The sequence below is a fragment of the Pseudophryne corroboree genome, unplaced genomic scaffold (assembly GCF_028390025.1).
Source record: "Pseudophryne corroboree isolate aPseCor3 unplaced genomic scaffold, aPseCor3.hap2 scaffold_207, whole genome shotgun sequence".
NCBI lineage: Eukaryota > Metazoa > Chordata > Amphibia > Anura > Myobatrachidae > Pseudophryne > Pseudophryne corroboree.
In genome coordinates this window covers 294,074-309,768 of record NW_026968711.1, presented here as the reverse complement: position 1 = coordinate 309,768, position 15,695 = coordinate 294,074, and the positions used below count along the sequence as shown (strand labels likewise).

At 44.5% G+C, this 15,695-nt stretch overlaps 4 non-coding genes and 1 pseudogene across 4 annotated transcripts; all 5 read right to left on the bottom strand.

The window, feature by feature from the left end:
* Positions 1 to 400: 400 nt before the first annotated feature.
* LOC135005990 (U1 spliceosomal RNA) lies at positions 401 to 579 on the bottom strand (annotated as a pseudogene).
* A 13,650-nt stretch (positions 580 to 14,229) lies between these two features.
* LOC135006038 (U5 spliceosomal RNA) lies at positions 14,230 to 14,345 on the bottom strand. The gene has a single exon (XR_010206496.1). It is a non-coding gene; the product is annotated as a U5 spliceosomal RNA (small nuclear RNA).
* Positions 14,346 to 14,620: 275 nt separating this feature from the next.
* LOC135006034 (U5 spliceosomal RNA) lies at positions 14,621 to 14,736 on the bottom strand. Its single transcript, XR_010206492.1, has one exon. It is a non-coding gene; the product is annotated as a U5 spliceosomal RNA (small nuclear RNA).
* A 274-nt stretch (positions 14,737 to 15,010) lies between these two features.
* On the bottom strand, positions 15,011 to 15,127 carry LOC135006048 (U5 spliceosomal RNA). The gene has a single exon (XR_010206506.1). It is a non-coding gene; the product is annotated as a U5 spliceosomal RNA (small nuclear RNA).
* Positions 15,128 to 15,186: 59 nt separating this feature from the next.
* LOC135005745 (U1 spliceosomal RNA) lies at positions 15,187 to 15,350 on the bottom strand. Its single transcript, XR_010206271.1, has one exon. It is a non-coding gene; the product is annotated as a U1 spliceosomal RNA (small nuclear RNA).
* Between the last annotated feature and the right edge of the window lie 345 nt (positions 15,351 to 15,695).

The following is a 15,695-nucleotide window of genomic DNA, read 5'->3' as shown; positions in this document are numbered from 1 at the left end:
TAGACAAGTCAAAATTTCGAAAACCCCTGTTATGGTGTAGGGTACCTGGCCTTCTCTGATGTAATCAGAGTTAGATTTGATTAAGTGATTTTATAAAAAAAACAGCCACGAAGCACAATTTAGCAGTGGGTTGCAGAGAAAAAGAAATATGCTGGCAGAAAAATCCAATTGAGTGATTAAACAGCTCTTCATTTTCTGGCTTTATTTTTATGCTAACAAATTTGTGCTCTGAAAAGTGTCCACAAAGCCAAGTATCTTATTAACACCTTTGTAGGGATGGTTTTTCACCTATTATTAAATTAAACTTGCTTCATTGGAAAGGCAGCAAGTGATGTCATCCAAGCAGTGGGTCAAGGTTGGCTTCAAACCTCGTCTGCTTATGAAAAGAGAAAAGGGGTATGCAGGGCATGGCGGCCTTTTGCGGTGCTTGGATGACCCCTAGTTCGCATTAAATAATGCAGTCGAGTTTCCCACATTTGGGGAAATCACAGGGGTCAGCATACCCAGAATGCAATGAATGAACCGCACCCTGGGAGAACAGTCTTCATGACCATGGTATCTCCTATGCAAAATAAGTATGATTTGGGATAGGGCTGGGGAGGGCCGCTGCTCAGGCACATCTCTGTCAAGTAAAGGAGATTCAACTGAGGCAGCACAAGGGAACTCTCATCTGGGGACAACAACTGCAGGGAGAACACATATTTTCAGATGAACATGGGAGGGCAGAAGGCTGCCTAATACTGAAGCACCCCCAAACAACAAACCAAATGCAACAACTAGTGCAAGCATTCCTGGGGGAAGGCCTGCAGCAGATGGATTTGCATATGGCGATGTCATCCAAGCAGTGGGTCAAAGTTGGCTTCAACCCTCGTCTGCATATGAAAAGAGAAAAGGGGCGTGCAGGGCATGGCGGCCTTTTGCGGCACTTGGATGACCCCTAGTTCGCATTAAACACCTCCACCCTCTGTCGGTGTGGGGCTCATGTTGGCTATGCCCCAGCCCCTGAAGGATTCAAGCTGATTTCTTGCAGCAGCTGGGCACTGTAACAGCTCCAGAGCTGCTCTGTAAGGCAAGTAAAAGGGTGTGGGCCCTGCAGCACTACCTGTAGTTCGCATTGTGCAAGACCCCTAGTTCGCATTAAACACCCCCACCCTCCTTCGGTGTGGGGCTCATGTTGGCCATGCCCCAGCCCCTGAAGCATTCACGCTGATTTCTTGCAGCAGCTGGGCACTGTAACAGCTCAAGAGCTGCTCTGTAAGGCAAGTAAAAGGGTGTGGGCCCTGCAGCACTACCTGTAGTTTGCATTGTGCATTGGAAGGCACAAAGTAAGCAGACGGGAGGAGAAGTCAGGATAGTGCACAAGGGTATAGACGGGAGGGGATCAAGAAAAAAGAAGTGGAAACAGACAGCAAACTAGGCTTCCAATGCACAATGCAAACTACAGGTAGTGCTGCAGGGCCCACACCCTTTTACTTGCCTTACAGAGCAGCTCTGGAGCTGTTTAATCACTCAATTGGATTTTTCTGCCAGCATAATTTTTCTCTTACGTCCTAGAGGATGCTGGGGACTCCGTAAGGACCATGGGGGATAGACGGGCTCCGCAGGAGACATGGGCACTTTAAGAAAGACTTTAGATCTGGGTGTGCACTGGCTCCTCCCTCTATGCCCCTCCTCCAGACCTCAGTTTACTACTGTGCCCAGAGGAGACTGGGTGCTTTTCAGGGAGCTCTCCTGAGTTTCCTGACAGAAAGTATATTTGTTAGATTTTTTTATTTTCAGGGAGCCTGCTGGCAACAGACTCCCTGCATCGAGGGGCGGAGGGGAGAGATGCACACCTACTTCTGTGAGTTGATAGGCTCTGCTTCTTAGGCTACTGTACAGCATTAGCTCCAGAGGGATCGGTACGCAGGTCTCACCCTCGCCGTCCGTCCCAGAGCCGCGCCGCCGTCCCCCTCGCAGAGCCGGAAGATAGAAGCCGGGTGAGTATGAGAAGAAAAGAAGACTTCAGAGGCGGCGGAAGACTTCATGATCTTCACTGAGGTAACGCACAGCAGTAAAGCTGTGCTCCATTGCTCCCATACACCTCACACACGGCAGTCAGTGTAAGGGTGAAGGGCGCAGGGGGGACGCCCTGGGCAGCAATATAGACCTCTCTTTGGCAAAATAAATATATATGCAGCTAGGCACTGTATATATATATAAGAGCCCCCGCCATTTTTTTATGGGGGGGGCTATTTGAGCGGGACAGAAGCCCGTCGCTGAGGGGGTGGGGCTTCTCCCTCAGCACTCCCCAGCGCCATTTTCTCCACAGCACCGCTGAGGGGAAGCTCCATGGACTCTCCCCTGCTTATACCACGGTAGAAAGAGGGTCTTAAAGAAGAGGGGGCACATAATTAGGCGCATATATATATGGAAATACAGCGCTACTGGGTAAACATAAAATGATTGTGTTTTTTTCCTGGGTCATATAGCGCTGGGGTGTGTGCTGGCATACTTTCTCTCTCTGTCTCTCCAAAGGGCCTTGTTGGGGAACTGTCCTCAGATAAGAGGATTCCCTGAGTGTATGGTGTGTCGGTACACGTGTGTCGACATGTCTGAGGTAGAAGGCTCTCCTAGAGAGGAGCAGGAGCAAATTAATGTGGTGTCTCCATCGACAACGCCGACACCTGACTGGATGGATATGTGGAATGTTTTAAGTGCTAATGTAAACTTATTACACAAGAGATTAGACAAAGCTGAAGCTAGGGAACAGTCAGGGAGTCAACCCATGCCTGTCCCTATGTCGCAGGGACCTTCGGGGTCTCAAAAGCGCCCACTATCCCAAATAGTTGACACAGATACCGACACAGATTCTGACTCCAGTGTCGACTACGATGATGCAAAGTTACAACCAAAATTGGCTAAATGTATTCGATATATGATTATTGCAATAAAAGATGTTTTGCACATCACAGAGTCCCCTGTCCCTGACACGAGGGTACACATGTATAAGGGAAAGAAACCTGAGATAACCTTTCCCCCCTCACATGAGTTGAACGAATTATGTGAAAAAGCTTGGGAATCTCCAGACAAAAAGCTGCAGATTCCCAAAAGGATTCTTATGGCGTATCCTTTCCCGCCAATGGACAGGATACGGTGGGAATCCTCCCCTAGGGTGGATAAAGCATTGACACGCTTATCCAAAAAGGTAGCGCTGCCATCCCAGGATACGGCTACCATCAGGGACCCTGCTGACCGCAAGCAGGAGGTTACCCTAAAGTCCATTTACACACATTCTGGTACCTTACTCAGACCGGCAATTGCGTCGGCCGAGGTTGTAGCGCGGTGGCAGCATGGACAGATACCTTATCAGCAGAGATTGAGACCCTAGATAAGGATGCTATGTTATTGACCATAGGGCATATAAAAGATGCTGTCCTATATATGAGAGATGCTCAAAGTGACATTAGTCTACTGGGTTCTAGAATAAACGCTATGTCGATTTCTGCTAGACGAGTCCTATGGACCCGGCAATGGACAGGTGATGCCGACTCAAAAAGGCATATGGAGGTTTTACCTTACAGGTGTGAGGAATTGTTTGGGGAAGGTCTCTCGGACCTTGTCTCCACAGCTACAGCTGGTAAATCAAATTTTTTGCCTTATATTCCCTCACAGCCTAAGAAAGCACCACATTATCAAATGCAGTCCTTTCGATCACAGAGAAACAAGAAAGTACGAGGTGCGTCCTTTCTTGCCAGAGGTAAGGGCAGAGGGAAGAAGCTGCACAACACAGCTAGTTCCCAGGAACAGAAGTCCTCCCCGGCCTCTACAAAATCCACCGCATGACGCTGGGGCTCCGCTAAAGGAGTCCGCCCAGTTGGGGGCACGTCTTCGTGTTTTCAGCCACATCTGGGTTCATTCGCAGGTGGATCCCTAGGCAATAGAAATTGTTTCTCAGGGTTACAAGCTGAAATTCGAAGAGGTGCCTCCTCGCCGGTTTTTCAAATCGGCCCTACCATCTTCTCCCCAGGAAAGGGAGATAGTGTTAAATGCAATTCACAAATTGTATCTTCAACAGGTGGTGGTCAAGGTTCCCCTGCTTCAACAAGGAAAGGGAAATTATTCGACCCTGTTTGTAGTCCCAAAACCGGACGGTTTGGTCAGACCCATATTAAATTTAAAATCCCTGAACCTATACTTGAAAAGGTTCAAGTTCAAGATGGAATCGCTAAGAGCGGTCATCGCCAGCCTAGAAGGGGGGGATTTTATGATATCTCTGGACATAAAGGATGCATACCTTCATGTACTCATTTATCCACCTCATCAGGCGTACCTAAGATTTGCGGTACAGTATTGTCATTACCAATTTCAGACGTTGCCGTTTGGTCTCTCCAGAATTTTCTCCGAGAATTTTCACCAAGGTAATGACGGAAATTATGGTGCTCCTGCGAAAGCAAGGTGTCACAATTATCCCGTACTTGAACGATCTCCTCATAAAAGCGAGATCAAGAGAGCAGTTGCTGAACAGCGTATAACTTTCATTGAAGGTGTTACAGCAAAACGGCTGGATTCTCAATATCCCGAAGTCGCAGTTGGTTCCTACGACTCGTCTGACTTTGCTTGGGCATTATTCTGGATACGGACCAGAAAAGGGTTTATCTTCCGATAGAAAAGGCCCAGGAACTCATGACTCTGGTCAGGAACCTATTGAAACCAAAACAGGTGTCAGTGCATCACTGCACTCGAGTCCTGGGAATGATGGTGGCATCATACGAGGCCATTCCCTTCGGCAGGTTCCATGCGAGGATCTTGCAATGGGACCTACTGGACAAGTGGTCCGGGTCACATCTACAGATTCATCAGTTGATCACCCTGTCCCCTAGGGCCAGGGTATCTCTCCTGTGGTGGCTGCAGAGTGCTCACCTTCTAGAGGGCCGCAGGTTCGGCATTCAGGACTGGATCCTGGTGACCACGAACGCGAGCCTCCGAGGTTGGGGAGCAGCCACACAGGGAAGAAATTTCCAAGGTCTTTGGTCAAGTCAGGAGACTTGTCTTCACATCAACATCCTGGAGCTAAGGGCCATATACAACGCCCTATGTCAAGCGGAGACCTTACTTCGCGACCAACCAGTTCTGATCCAGTCAGACAACGTCACCGCAGTAGTTCATGTAAACCGCCAAGGCGGCACAAGGAGCAGAGTGGCGATGGCGGAAGCCACCAGAATTCTTCGCTGGGCGGAGAATCATGTAAGCGCACTGTCAGCAGTGTTCATTCCGGGAGTGGACAACTGGGAAGCAGACTTCCTCAGCAGACACGACCTACATCCAGGAGAGTGGGGACTCCATCAGGAAGTCTTCGCACAGATTGCAAGTCGGTGGGGACTGTTCCAGATAGACATGATGGCGTCCCGCCTCAACAAAAAGCTACAGAGGTATTGCACCAGGTCAAGAGACCCTCAGGCAGTAGCTGTTTAAACAGCTCTTCATTTTCTGATTTTATGTTTATGCTAACAAATTTGCTCTCTGAAAAGTGTCCACAAAGCCAAGTCTCTGATTAACACCTTTGTAGGAATGGTTTTTCACCTATTACTGAATTAAACTTGCTTCATTGGAAAGGCAGCAAGATGCATCCTCATTTCAATGTCTACTGAAATAATACAGGTTGACACCAGGAAACATAAACGCCACTGCATCCTTGCTGCTTTCGCATGTGGAAGTCTGTTTAATGTGAAAACAAGGTGATATCTAATTAGCACACAGGTAAGGAATTAAGAAAATCTTTATTTAAGGGTGAAGGTGTTTCTCACAAAATCGTTGCCCCAATGCATCATTGAAATTCAAGCTGGAAAGATGATTTTAATATATCACTTGTACATTTTGTATTGCTCTTCTGGTGACAATGTAGTTTGTTTTTGTCAATTACCATTTTAATAATAGGGTAAAGAAAATTAAGTGGATTTTTGAAAGAAAACAATACTGTCAATATACTATTAAAACAAATTAAAATGGTAAAAGTTATTGTACTTTAAGTAAAAATAAAAGAGCAAAAATATCAATCCCAGTTTTGGATTACTTTAATTAACAAAAAAAAATGCATATAGCAGAGGATAGTTTCAATCTGCCTACCTCTGGGTTATGGGCCCAGCATGTTTCCATTGCAGTACTCTGCTGCACATGTAAGTGCAAGAGATCCTGAAGCACTCACTCATCATGGGAAAGTACCAATGTGTTTCTTCGTTGGTTGATGGAAGAAACATCTTACAAAAACTCTCCAGATTATTGACTTTTTAAAGTTTTTCTAGGAAACGTTCTAGATGAATGCTTATTAGCCTTTGTCAGTATGTATGTTTGTAAAGTGTCTCTGTGGCGCAATCGGTTAGTGTGTTTGGTTATTAATCAAAGGGTTGGTGGTTCAATCCCACCCAACGATGTAATTGACCTTGTTATCAGATTTTGGTGATCTTTAAGTAGACAAGTCAAAATTTCAAACCCCCTTCTTATGGTGTAGGGTACCTGGCCTACTCTGATGTAATCAGAGTTAGATTTGAATCAGTGATTTTATAAAAAAACAGCTAGGAAGCACAATTTAGCAGTGGGTTGCAGAGAAAAAGAAATATGCTGGCAGAAAAATCCAATTGAGTGATTAAACAGCTCTTCATTTTCTGGCTTTATTTTTATGCTAACTAATTTGTTCTCTGAAAAGTGTCCACAAAGCCAAGTATCTGATTAACATATTTGTAGGGATGGTTTTTCACCTATTACTAAATTAAACTTGCTTCATTGGAAAGGCAGCAAGATGCATCCTCATTTCAATATCTACTGAAATAATACAGGTTGACACCAGGAAACATTAACGCCACTGCATCCTTGCTGCTTTCTCATGTGGAAGTCTGTTTAATGTGAAAACAAGGTGATATCTAATTAGCACACAGGTAAGGAATAAAGAAAATCTTTATTTAAGGGTGAAGATGTTTCTCACAAAATCGTTGCCCCAATGCATCATTGAAATTCAAGCTGGAAAGATGATTTTAATATATCACTTGTACATTTTGTATTGCTCTTCTGGTGACAATGTAGTTTGTTTTTGTCAATTACCATTTTAATAATCGGGTAAAGAAAATTAATTGGATTTTTGAAAGAAAACAACACTGTCAATATACTATTAAAACAAATTAAAATGGTAAAAGTTATTGTACTTTAAGTAAAAATAAAAGCTAAAATATCAATCCCAGTTTTGGATTACTTTAATGAACAAAAAAAAAATGCATATAGCAAAGGATAGTTTCAATCTGCCTACCTCTGGGTTATGGGCCCAGCATGCTTCCATTGCAGTACTCTGCTGCACATGTAAGTGCAAGAGATCCTGAAGCACTCACTCATCATGGGAAAGTACCAATGTGTTTCTTCATTGGTTGCTGGAAGAAACATCTTACAAAAACTCTCCAGATTATTGACTTTTTAAAGTTTTTCTAGGAAACGTTCTAGATGAATGCTTATTAGTCTTTGTCAGTATGTACTTTTTGCAAAGTGTCTCTGTGGCGCAATCGGTTAGTGTGTTCAGCTATTAATCAAAAGGTTGGTGGTTCAATCCCATCCAGGGACGTAATTGACCTTGTCATCAAATTTTGGTAATATTTAAGTAGACAAGTCATATAGCAGAGGATAGTTTCAATCTGCCTACCTCTGGGTTATGGACCCAGCATGCTTCCATTACAGTACTCTGCTGCACATGTAAGTGCAAGAGATCCTGAAGCACTCACTCATCATGCGAAAGTACCAATGTGTTTCTTCATTGGTTGCTGGAAGAAACATCTTACAAAAACTCTCCAGATTATTGACTTTTTAAAGTTTTTCTAGGAATCGTTCTAGATGAATGCTTATTAGCCTTTGTCAGTATGTACTTTTGCAAAGTTTCGCTGTGGCGCAATCAGTTAGTGTGTACGGCTATTAACCAAAAGGTTGGTGGTTCAATCCCACCCAGGGACGTAATTGAACTTGTAATCAGATTTTGTTGATCTTTAAGTAGACAAGTCAAAATTTCGAAAACCCCTGTTATGGTGTAGGGTACCTGGCCTTCTCTGATGTAATCAGAGTTAGATTTGATTCATACTGTTAACTGGGTAGTATATCACAAGTTATACGGTGTGATTGGTGTGGCTGGTATGAATCTTGACCTTGGATTAACAAAAATCCTTTCCTCGAACTGTCTGTCTCCTCTGGGCACAGTTTCTCTAACTGAGGTATGGAGGAGGGGCATAGAGGGAGGAGCCAGTGCACACCCAGATCTAAAGTCTTTCTTAAAGTGCCCATGTCTGCTGCGGAGCCCGTCTATCCCCCATGGTCCTTACGGAGTCCCCATCATCCTCTACGGACTACGAGAAAAAAAAATTACCGGTAGGTTTAAAATGTTATTTTTTTCTCTGCAACCCACTGCTAAATTGTGCTTCCTAGCTGTTTTTTATAAAATCACTTAATTAAATCTAACTCTGATTACGTCAGAGAAGGCCAGGTACCCTACACCATAAGAGGGGGTTTGAAATTTTGACTTGTCTACTTAAAGATCACCAAAATCTGATGACAAGGTCAATTACATCCCTGGGTGGGATTGAACCACCAACCTTTTGGTTAATAGCCCATGTAAGTGCAAGAAATCCTGAAGCACTCACTCATCATGGGAAAGTACCAATGTGTTTCTTACAAAAATTCTCCAGATTATTGACTTTTTAAAGTTTTTCTAGGAAACGTTCTAGATGAATGATTATTAGCCTTTGTCAGTATTGACTTTTGCAAGGTGTCTCTGTGGCGCAATCGGTTAGCATGTTTGGCTATTAACCAAAAGGTTGGTGGTTCAATCCCACCCAGGGATGTAATTGACCTTGTAATCAGATTTTGGTGATCTTTAAGTAGACAAGTCAAAATTTCAAAAACCCCCCTTATGGTGTAGGGTACCTGGCCTTCTCTGATGTAATCAGAGTTAGATTTGATTAAGTGATTTTATAAAAAAACAGCTAGGAAGCACAATTTAGCAGTGGGTTGCAGAGAAAAAAAATATGCTGGCAGAAAAGTCCAATTGAGTGATTAAACAGCTCTTCATTTTCTGATTTTATGTTTATGCTAACAAATTTGCTCTCTGAAAAGTGTCCACAAAGCCAAGTCTCTGATTAACACCTTTGTAGGAATGGTTTTTCACCTATTACTGAAATAAACTTGCTTCATTGGAAAGGCATCAAAGATGCATCCTCATTTCAATGTCTACTGAAATAATACAGGTTGACACCAGGAAACGTCACTGCATCCTTGCTGCTTCCTCACGGGGAAGTCTGTTTAATGTGAAAACAAGGTGATATCTAATCAGCACACAGGTAAGGAATTAAGAAAATCTTTCTTTGTGGGTGAAGATGTTTCTCACAAATTGTTGTCCCAATGCATCATTGAAATTCAAGATGGAAGATGATTTTCATATATCACTTGTACATTTTGCATTGCTCTTCTGGTGACAATGTAGTTTGTTTTTGTCAATTACCATTTCAGTAATAGGGTAAAGAAAATTAAGTGGATTTTTTAAAGAAAACAATGCTGTCAATATACTATTAAAACAAATTAAAATGATAAAAGTTATTGTACTTTAAGTAAAAATAAAAGAGCCAAAATATCAATCCCAGTTTTTGATTACTTTAATTATAAAAAAAAAAAATGCACATAGCAGAGGATAGTTTCGATCAATCGACCTCTGGGTTATGGGCCCAGCATGCTTCCATTGCACTACTCTGCTGCTCATGGAAGTGTAAGAGATCCTGAAGACTAAATTGATTAAAGGCCTAAAAGTACTGGACTATAAGGAAAGACTTACTAGGCTGAATATTTATACACTAGAAAAGAGGTGCCTAAGAGGAGATATTATTAATATCTTCAAATATGTAAAGATACATAACAAAGAGTTATCAGAGGAATTATTTATTAAAAGAACACGTGGTCACTCGCTGCGACTGGAGGAAAGTTCAGAACGCAATGGAGGAAAGGTTTCTTCACTGTTAGGGCAATCAGGATGTGGAATTCCCTGCCAGGGAAGGTGGTAATGGCGGACTCTGTAATTGGATTTAAAAAAGGAATGGATACATTTCTGAATGAAAAAGCTATCCAAGGTTATAATACTTAAAATATCAACATGGTTAATCCGGGGGTAACATGAGTTATAGTAGCTAACTAGTCATAAAACATTATTCAGCAAGTATGTAGAATCATCACAACTTAAAACAGGTTGAACACGATGGGCAATTTGCCTCTAATCAACCTCAAAAACTATGTTACTATATTACTATGTTATTGTAGTATACAGAACACCACAATGCAATGAGCAGTGATAGTGAGCACTGATGAGGATACTAGAACTGACACTGAGCAGCAAGATGCAGCACTGGACTATTAGTAATGTACTGTAGTATGCTGAGCACCACAATGCAGCACAAGACAATGAGCAGTGATACTGAGCACTGATGAGGATACTACTGAGAACTGACACTGAGCAGGAGAGACACACTACTAGTATTACTGAGCAGCAATAAGTAACCACTGATACTGAGCACTGATATTGAGATTTCCACTGAGAGAACATAGCCACGTCCTCTCCGCTCTCTCTTCAATGCACGAGTAAAAATGGCAGCAACGCGCAGCTCTTTATATGGAATCCGAATCTCGCGAGAATCCGACAGCGGGATGATGACATTTTCCCTTGTTCAGGTTTTCCGAGTCAGGCGGGAACAACCGAGCCTGCCTCGGACCAGTGTAAACCACGTGGAGTTCGTGGGGAATTCGGTTCTCGGAGAACCGAACCCGCTCCTCTCTACCTTATACCCATCAATTTTTTTATTTTCAATCTAAGCCCCTGCAGTTTTCTGTAAGCATCTGCTTCGCTATGATGATTAACAAGTCACAAGGGCAAACACTCAGGGTTTGAGGCGTAGATCTTAGGACCAGCTGCTACAAGCATGGCAGAGGTGTCACTATCACTGGTGACACACAGAGAGGTGGCGAGGGAGATTGTAATGCAGTGCGCGCAGATAAGCAGCGCAATGGTAAAAAGGAGGCATGGTTTCATAGGTAGGGGCGTGGCCTGGTGGCCTGAATCTACATTTTGTTGCTCCGGGTGTCCCGGGGGTTGGGGGCTGCACCCGGGGACTAGTGTGTGAGCGGTGCTGGCTCCTGCACAGTGACAGGGCATGGCCACCCAGCATGACGCCTCCCTTCTTGACCATGCTGTAATTGCAGTCGCACTGCAGTTCAGCGTGATCATAAAAAATGGTGTAGGCTCCTGCTGGTGCAGACTGTATGTGCGCGCAGGAAGCCGCCACCATTTTTGTGATCACAGCGGCTGAATGTGATGTCATACAGCCGCTGTGACCACGCCCCCTGTGTCTCCTCCGTTGCAGACCCCATTTTGAAGCCTTGCCCCCGCACCGCTCCATCCCTGACTTGGAAATGGAGTGTTGCTGACCCACCTCTCCCCCCCTTCCCCACCCCGATTGACAGGCAGAGGCGATCACATTCTCTGCGGGGTGCCGCAGAAAATGCAGGCACATGCGTATGCTCTTAGCAATTTTTGCAGTTGGATCGCTTATTGTGATTGCAATCCAACCTGAATCAGGCCCTATTACCTATCACAATGCGCTGCGGGCAGTACAAAATTGGGTTAATATAGGAGAAAAACCCCCAGACCTGTGCTCCTTAACTGTACCTGGTGGCTAGTGGAGCGGCTGCCCAGTAATCAGTGTCCACCGCAGTGCGCACACGGCCCACCCCCTACGGCCTCGCTCCCCTTCATCAGCGGCCTCGTGATCCGGAAGGGTGGTGTGTGTGTGACTGACCTTAGGATGAAACCGGAGCCTCCGCTGCAGTGACCCAGCAACCAGGGCACGGGAGTATATAGCGCCGCTGGGAGTGATGAAGCTGCAGTAAAGATGTCTATTAGACCTAGCCTGCTGCAGCCCTTGTAGATTCTCATAAAACAAGTTCTTCTTTTCTTGTCAAAATTAATAGCTAAGAATAGGCTGCCTGAGGCAGGCCCCTGTTAATTGGCCTGCTACTGAAGGCACCAACTACAAACTGAGCTCCCTGTTCATGGAAGCGGGGTTATAGAGGAGAATGCACTGAGCTTCTTGGGAACAGTCAAAAGCTTTGAGCCGGTTGGTGCCTCAGATCAAGATCCTACTCTACACCCCAATGTGAATCCTTGTGGAGTCCAGTGTACCCCACAGAAGAAATTAATGTGTCACACCCATTGGCAGCAACCTTAGAATAGCTGCTGACGGGCACAATTGAGAAAGGAAGGGGGGGGGACATTTGAATCCAGCACATAGATGCAATTCAAATATGTAATTTGTACCTTCCTATTTTAAAATATAATGGATGAACCTCACCCTGTGAGAACAATCTTCATGATCAAGAGATCTAATATGTAAAATAAGTATGAGTTGGGATAGGGCTGGGGAGGGTGGCAGCTCGGGCAGCCCCTCCCCCGTCAAGTTAAGGAGATTCAACTGAGGAAGCACAAGGGAACTCTCGTCTGGGGACAACAACTGCAGGGAGACCACATCTTTTCAGATGAACATGGGATGGCGGAAGGCTGCCTAATACTGAAGCACCATCAAATATCAAACCATATCCAACAACTAGTAACAGCATTCCTGGGGGAAGGTCTGCAGCAGACGGATTTGCATACGGTGATGTCATCCAAGCAGTGGGCCAAAGTTGGCTGGAACCCTCATCTGCATATAAAAAGAGAAAAGGGGCATGCAGGGCATGGCGGCCTTTTGCAGTGCTTGGATGACCCCTAGTTCGCATTAAACACCCCCACCCTCCTTTGGTGTGGGGCTCATGTTGGCCATGCCCCATCCCCTGAAGCATTCATGCTGATTTCTTGCAGCAGCTGGGCACTGTAACAGCTCCAGAGCTACTCTGTAAGGCAAGTAAAAGGGTGTGGGCCCTGCAGCACCACCTGTAGTTCGCATTGTGCGTTGGAAGGCACAAAGTAAGCAGACGGGAGGAGAAGTCAGGATAGTACACAAGGGCATCCTTTTCTCTTAGTCCGTAGAGGATGCTGGGGTCACATTAAGAACCATGGGGTATAGACGGGATCCGCAAGAGACATGGGCACTTTAAGACTTTCAAAGGGTGTGAACTGGCTCCTCCCTCTATGCCCCTCCTCCAGACTCCAGTTATAGGAACTGTGCCCAGGGAGACGGACATTTCGAGGAAAGGATTTATTGTTAAACTAAGGTGAGCATCTTACCAGCTCACACCTTAAGCATGCCGCAGAACGTGGCATTCAACAGAACACAAGCCAACGGCATGAACAATTGCAGCAAAAAGCTGACCAGAACCGTAACACAACATGTGTATAACCACAAGTAATAACTGCAGACACAGTATGGACTGGGACGGGTGCCCAGCATCCTCTACGTACTAAGAGAAAAGGATTTACCGGTAGGTATTAAAATCCTATTTTCTCATACGACCTAGAGGATGCTGGGGTCACATTAAGAACCATGGGGTTATACCAAAGCTCTTGAACGGGTGGGAGAGTGCGTACGACTCTGCAGCACCGAATGACCCAACTTGAGGTTATCATCAGCCAAGGTATCAAACTTGTAAAACTTAGCAAAAGTGTTTACTAAATAGCTGCTCGGCAAAGTTGCAATGCCGAGACTCCCCGACCAGCTGCCCAGGATGAACCCACCTTTCTAGTAGAATGGGTCTTCACCTAATTCAGTAACGGCAATCCTGCCGTGGAATGAGCATGCTGAATTTTACCACAGATCCAGCGCATAATGGTCTGCATGGAAGCAGGACACCCAATCATGTTGGGAGCATACAGGACAAACAGAGCCTCTGTTTTCCTAATCTGAACCGTTCTGGTGACATAAATTTTCAAAGTTCTGACCACAGCCAGAGACTTTGACTCAACGAAGGTGTCAGTGGCCAAAGGCACCATGTGGAAAGATGAACCACCTTCGGCAGAAATTGTTGACGTGTCCTCAATTCTGCTCTATCTTCATGAAAGATCAAATAAAGGCTCTTGTGATACTGCATGGTTTGTACTGTTTTCCATGTGCTCCCAGATCTTTCAAGCAAGTAGCATGGTCAAGAAAGTTCTGTTTGAAAAGAAACAAACATTTACTGTCATTGTTATGCAAATAAACTTACATTAAAGCTAACAAGAAAGCACACTCGTTCTGTCTTTAAACTGATAAAAGAAACCCCAATAATATGGGGCATGCAAAAATTGAGATAAAACTCAGTTTTGCTCCTCTCCACGGAAATCTTTAATAAAAGGCGAAATATTTGTTAGTTCTGAAGAGAAACCAGAGCATGACCAAGATTCCACCTGTCGCCTGAGTGCCATGCCAGCAGTTCTCATTCAGCTCAAAGTGAGCACCCAATTTGAATGAAAGAAAGCAGATTTCTCACCAGGCTTCCCCTTGCTATAAACATGGTTTGTACTCTTTTCCATGTGCTCCCAGATCTTTCAAACAATTAGTGTGGTCAAGAAAGTTCTGTTTGAAAAGAAACAAACATTTACTGTCATTTCTATGCAAATGAGCTTACATTAAAGCACACTCGTTCTATCTTTAAACCAATAAAATAAAACCCCAATAAGATGGGGCATGTAAAAATTGAGATAAAACTCAGTTTTGCTCCTCTCCACGGAAATCTTTAGTAAAAGGCGAAAGATTTGTTCGTTCTGAAGAGAAACCACAGCATGACCAAGATTCTACCTGTCGCCTGAGTGCCATGCCAGCAGTCCTCATTCAGCTCAAAGTGAGCACCCAATTTGAAAGAAAGAAAGCAGATTTCTCACCAGGCTTCCCCTTGCTATAAACATGGTTTGTACTCTTTTCCATGTGCTCCCAGATCTTTCAAGCAATTAGTATAGTCAAGAAAGTTCTGTTTGAAAAGAAACAAACATTTACTGTCATTTCTACGCAAATGAGCTTACATTAAAGCACACTCGTTCTATCTTTAAACTGATAAAAGAAACCCCAATAAGACGGGGCATGCAAAAATTGAGATAAAACTCAGTTTTGCTCCTCTCCACGGAAATCTTTAGTAAAAGGCAAAAGATTTGTTCGTTCTGAAGAACTAGCACAAGGGAACTCTCAAAAGAAGAACAAGGCTCTGAAACAAAGAAATCTGACTTTTACCAGAGCTGACCAGAAGAAAACACAAACACAGTCCCCCACTACCACAAATAAAGCAGTCGAGTTTCCCACATTTGGGGAAATCACAGGGGTCAGCATACCCAGAATGCAATGAATGAACCTCACCCTGGGAGAATAATCCTTATGACCATGGTATCTCCTATGCAAAATAAGTATGATTTGGGATAGAGCTGGGGAGGGCCGCTGCTCAGGCACATCTCTGTCAAGTTAAGGAGATTCAACTGAGGCAGCACAAGGGAACTCTCATCTGGGGACAACAACTGCAGGGAGAACACATTTTCAGATGAACATGGGAGGGCAGAAGGCTGCCTAATACTGAAGCACCCCCAAACAACAAACCAAATGCAACAACTAGTGCAAGCATTCCTGGGGGAAGGCCTGCCGCAGATGGATTTGCATATGGTGATGTCATCCAAGCAGTGGGTCAAAGTTGGCTTCAACCCTCGTCTGCATATGAAAACAGAAAAGGGGCGTGCAGGGCATGGTGGCCTTTTGCGGCGC